Below are 6,041 nucleotides of genomic sequence, written 5' to 3'. Positions count from 1 at the left end.
CGCATTTCTGTCCAGCCGTGTGCACAGCTGAGCACCTACGCCAGCAGGCCTCAGGGCCCTCACATATCCCACTGATGGAAAGTCGGGAAACCAAAAGCTGCCTATGAAAGGGAACAGCGTCAATAACAAACGGGAATCCCCAGAGCCAAAAGTCACACAAATACCAAACCAAAGGCATGGTTCTCTGACCAGGGACCAAACCCAGGCCGCAGCAGTGAAGGTACAGGATTTCACCTACCAGAATTCCATGTGGAGCAACCTTCACTGTGAATCCCACAGGGCGTCTGAAGCGGGCACCCTCTGCGCTTTCACTGGGAGCTGCAACTCCGAGCTGTTCCTAAACGGCCATCTTCGATTGAACCCCTCGTGCGTGTGTATCTTAACTTTCTCCCCTGGAAAGACCTAGAAGCAAAGACCAGTCCAGTAGTAATTATTCTGAAAACTGGCAAAGGGAAAGAACCAAGGATTTCTCCTGCCTTTCTTATACAGACTGAATTTCAATGTCAACAAATAGTTGATGAGGAATAGTTCTTTACAGAACAATTTCCAGCAGTAAATAAAAAAGGAACCACGTAATGTTAATACTCCTGTCTTGTAACTCCTGAGGAATTACTACATCAAGCTGTTGGGGGACTTTGTAATGTTTGGGCAGCTTTAACAAAATACCTGCTCCTGGGTAACTTATAAATAGCAAACACTGACACAGCGCGGTGGCTCATGCCTGTAATCTTAGTACTCTCCGAGGCTGAAGCAGGTGGATGGCTTGAGCCTACGAACTTGAGACCAGCCTAGGCAATGTGGTGAAACCCCATCTCTACAAAAAATACAAAAATTATCCAGGCATAGTGGCAGGTACCTGTAGTCCCAGCTACTTCGGAAGCTGAGATGGGAGGATGGCTTGAGCCCAGGAGGTCGAAGCTGCAGTGAGCCATGATTGCACCACTGCACTCCAGCCTGCGTGGCAAAGTGAGACCCTGTCTCAAAAACAACAACAACAAACAACAATAAAACCAACCAATGAAACAAACCCAGACATTGATTTCTTACGGTTCTGGCCATTGGGAAGTCCACGGTCAAGGCATTCGGTGTCTGATGAGGGCCCCGTAGCTGAGTCCTCACATGGCAGAAGAGTGGAAGGGCCAAAAAAGGCCTGGGTGCTCCCTTTAACCTGTTCCATGAGGGTGCTAATTCCATTCAAGGCAGCCTGGTTGGGGCAGGGCTCCATCTCATCACCCAATCACCTCTCAAAGGCCCCGCTTCCTAGTACCCTCACATTAGAGGTGAAGTTTCAGCAGATGAATTCCAGGGGGCACATTCAGACCTCAGCACTGAGGAGGAGACCTTTCAGCTGTGGTCTGAGCGCTGAGCATGAGGTTGGCAGTAGATTGTCCTGGTCCTGTTAGACCTTATTAAGGATGTAGACACTTTTCCTAAGAAAGGTAAGCCAGAGAAGGATGTTAATGTCAGCTCTGCATTTTGTAAACATGGATGATGAGCTGTGCCCTCTCATGACAGGACCCTAAAGGAAATTAATGGAAGGAGGTGCCATAGAGTGCTCAGGAGAGCATGGAGTTCCTGAATCTAAGCTAGGTGAGCCACAGTGAGTATGATCACATCTTTCTATATGATTTTTTAAAATAGAGACAGGGTCTCACTGTGTTACCCAGGCCAGTCTCGAACTCCTGGGCTCAAGTGATCCTCCCACTTTGGCCTCCCAAAGTGCTGGGATCACAGGTGTGAGTCACTGCACCTGGCCCTCCATGTCTTTCCATTATCCAGTAGAGATATGTGGAAAAATGGGTTCTTAAATCTTCCCTATTAAAATTATGGGAGTGCTCAAGCCAGAGAGAATGCAAATGCGAAACACTGGAGCCATCAGATTTCTATCTGAGACACAGTGCCACCCATGACCAGTTCCACGTACCCTGCCAAGAACAGGAACAGAACCTCTCCTTCCATCTGTGGTTGCATCACCCCGGGCTGGCTTTCAGACTGCAGCTTGCAGCACGCCACATATCTGTCTAGGTCTGGCCCCGTTTTCCATCACGTAGATCATGGCTGATGAGAGAGTAAACACGTCCGTCTCAGTCTGGCCTGAAGTTACTATCAATCATTTTCTGTGGCTGATCCCCAACCTGAAGCAGCCTTGGGAAACCTAAGAACTTTCCTACGGAGAGGCAGCCTAGCCTCTGGGCTCTGGCACCAGTCTGCCTGGTCTGAAATCCTGGCTCAACCACTTACCAGCTGTGTGACCTCGGGCAATTTGCCTAAACGCTCTGTGCTTCAGTTTCCTCATCTTTTTTTTTTTTTTCTCCCATTTATTTATTTTATTGCATTTTAGGCTTTGGGGTACATGTTTCCTCATCTTTAAATGGAGCACAATGACAACAATCATCTCATAGGGCTGGCTGTCGTAAAGCTTGTATGGATTAATATTTGTCAGGCGCTTAAGACAGTGCCCCATCTTTAATGAGCACTATACTAGAATCTTGTGACTGTAAGTAAATATGCAAATCTTTTCACTTCTTGGTGACCTGGGTCCTCATCGGTAAAGCAAAGCTTAGAAATTTCTATCTTCCAACCAGGTGCAGTGGCTGCAAGCCCTGTGCGGAGGCGAGTGGGCGCTCAGCGCAGCCCAGCCCATGTCTGCCACTGCCAGAAAGAAATAGCATCGCTGGGCCGGGTGCAGGGGTGCAGTAGCTCACGCCTGTAATCCCAGCACTTTGGGAGGCTGAGGTGGGTGAATCACTTGAGGTCAGGAGTTTGAGACCAGCCTGGCCAACATGTTGAAACCCTATCTCTACTAAAAATATAAAAAATTAGCTGGGTGTGGTGGCAGGCACCTGTAGTCCCAGCTACTTGGGAGGCTGAGGCAGGAGAATCACTTGAACCCAGGAGGCAGAGATTGCAGTGAGCCAAGATCATGCCACTATGATCATGCCTGGGCAACAAGAGTGAAACTCCATCTCAAAAAAAGAAAAGAAATACCATCGCTGGCTGTGTATGCTGCTTCGTGAAAAGTCCTGACCCTGCCATGATTCTCCATGAGATGGGACCTCGAGGTGGCCAAACAGCTGAGAGGAAGGGGAGGGAAGCCAGTGAGGACTCTGCTGGCTTATTTGGGTATGGTGGCCCCAGTCCCTTCTCACTTTGGCACACAATCTGTCTTGCCTCGGTGGCTTGGAGCAGCATGCCTTTACTAACTCCCAGTTTCTGTGGGCCAGGGATCTGGGAGCAGCGTAGCTGGCTTAGCTGGGCAGGCCGGGTTCAGGGTCTCTCCCAGCCAGGATGCAGGCAGCTGCCATCCCCTGAAGGTCTGGCCAGGGCCAGGGCTCCACTTCCCAGCTGGCACTCAGGGCTGGTGACAACACATAGGGCCCTGTCCTCACCCAGGCCTCTTCCAGAGCCAGCGGTCCTAGTCAGGAGAGCTAGGGGACAGTCACAGGGCCTCTTAGAACCTGGGCTTCAAAGTGACAGAGCATCACTGCTGCTGTGTGGCTGTTGTCACACATGCCAGCTCCGGCACGGTGTGGCTATCGGGAGGCTGGACCATCTGGGCCTCTTGGAGGCTGCCAGCCCCACGGAGAGGTATGGGGTCCACATCTCCCAAGATCTCAGGGGAGTCATGGGAACCTTACCTTTGCGAAGCATTGCCCCTGGGGTGCCTGCCAGCCTCTTGCGGGAAGGGAAGGTTTCTTTTTTGTGCTGCCTCCAATTCCTCTCTCGGCCCTCTTTCAGTGCTCTTCTCTCTCCAGAAAGAAAGCCAGTCCTCTCTCTCTCTGCCTCTCTCTCTTTTATTACTAATCTCTCTTTCTTCCCTCCATTTTCTTTTTTTCCTCTTCCTCTCTTATTTTTGAGAGAGGCCATGAAGATTTTTATTTTCAAAATGATCAGGCCAGGCACGGTGGCTCAGGCCTGTAATCCCAACACTTTGGGAAGCCAAGGCAAGCGGATCACCTGAGGTCAGGAGTTTGAGACCAGCCTGACCAACATGGTGAAACCCCCGTCTCTACTAAAAATACAAAACAATTAGCCAGGAGTGCTGGTGCGCACCTGTAATCTCAGCTGCTCAGGAGGCTAAGGCAGGATAATTGCCTGAACCTGGGAGATGGAAGTTGCAGTGAGCCAAGACTGTGTCACTACACTCCAGCCTGAATGGCAGAGCGAGACTCCATCTCAAAAAAAAAAAAAAAGATCAAAAGGAAGAAGTCCAAGAGAATACACAAATAATAAAGCAGGAATTCACTTTCCTCAGTTAAGTATTTAACTAATTAATTTTTTAAATTTTATTTATTTTTGAGGTGGAGTCTTGCTCTGTCACCCAGGCTGGAGTACAGGGGCTTGATCTTGGCTCACTGCAGCCTCCGCCTCCCGGGTTCAAGCAATTCTCCTGTCTCAGCCTCCCAAGCAGCTGGGATCACAGGTGTGCATCACGACGCTTGGCTAATTTTTTGTATTTTTTGAGTAAACACTGGGTTTCATCATGTTGGCCAGGCTGGTCTCAAACTCCTGAACTCAAGCAATCCTCCTGCCTTGGCCTTCCAAAGTGCTGGGATTACAGGTGTGAGCCACTGCGCCCAGCCTAAGCATTTAATTTAAAGGCACAGGGGCTCATCTGTGGGGGGATAGTGTCACACAGAAAGTCTCCCTTCCCCCGTGGAGACTTCATCACAGTCCCAGGAAAAAGATGTCTTAGAAAGCTGCAAAGTTCCTTAAAATCCAGACACTTTGGAAACTGAGAATAGTCTCACGATCTCCTAAGGTGAGACTAACAGCTGTCGTCCTAAGGCGCTCTGTGAGCAGGTCCCCCAGATGAACCCCATTCGTGTCACCCTGGAGTTCATCAGAAATGCAGTCCCTGCCCCCATTCCTGCGGAGCCAGAAACTCTGGGGGTGGCACCGACAAGCTACATTTTAACAAGCCCTGAAGGTGACACGGACACCAGCTCCAGCTGGAGAAGCACAGATCTAAGAAAAGCAGGGGCAGAAAAGGTCCAGATCCTCTGCCCCTGGGCCTGATGGGATCGCAAAGGCAGCAAGTGGACGGGGGACATAATGGAGGCGGCGTGGCCCCATCTTGGCTTATATTTTCTAGGTACCAGTAGATTGATATATAGGCCTGGCACCCCCAATTTTCCCACTGTCTACCCCAGTCAGGCCCTGACACACTAATTGAGACTTGGCCAGTTCAAAGGTGTCCCCTTCCACAGAAATGACCAAGATTCACTTTAGGGATCCAAGAGACAGCAGATGGGAGACAGGGCTGAGAGAAACTCAGGGAGCTTTGTCCTTTGAATCTTGTAAAAACAAACAAAAAAACCCTGGTCATTGCCTTACCACATTTTGAAGCCAACAAACTTTTCAACCCAAGCAGCCCCGGCCGAATGCTCGAGCTGCCAGCAGGGGTCACTAGCAAGCTGGAGGAACGCCCCACGCCTTCTCTCACAGCACGTGGGTTTAGACGCCCCTCTGCAAGCCTGAAACAAAATGGCTAGGTAATAGAGTCTTCCCACACACAACAGCTTTGGATTTTTTTTTTTTTTTGACTACCATATAAAGAAGAAATGACAGCCATTTGTTATAAACCATTATGCATGCTCGGACATGGTGGGTTGTTTATAACGCCTAAACATAGAATCACTGTGACTATTTATTCAGTGGTTCAGATACCACTATTAGCATCACTGCTGCTGACAGGATTAGTCTGCAATGTTACAGGAAAAAAAAAATCTTGAAAAAGCTCAGAACAAAACTAATTACTGACCCAATCTTTCCTCAGTTTATCTAGTAAATATATTTGTATTGCTGGCAGAGTCTAGGTCTCAGATCATTATATCCAGGTTTTATTTTTATTATTTATTTATTGAGACAGATTTTCTTGTTGCCCAGGCTGGAGTGCAGTGGCGCAATCTCGGCTCACTACAACCTCCGCCTCCTGGGTTCGAGCAATTCTCCTGCCTCAGCCTCCCGAGTGGCTGGGATTACAAGCATGTGCCACCACGCCCAGCTGATTTTATATTTTTTAGCAGAGATGGGGTTTC

The sequence above is a fragment of the Cebus imitator genome, unplaced genomic scaffold (genome assembly GCF_001604975.1).
Source record: "Cebus imitator isolate Cc_AM_T3 unplaced genomic scaffold, Cebus_imitator-1.0 Scaffold128, whole genome shotgun sequence".
In the NCBI taxonomy this organism is placed as follows: Eukaryota; Metazoa; Chordata; class Mammalia; order Primates; family Cebidae; genus Cebus; species Cebus imitator.
Note: the sequence above shows the minus strand (reverse complement) of the source record.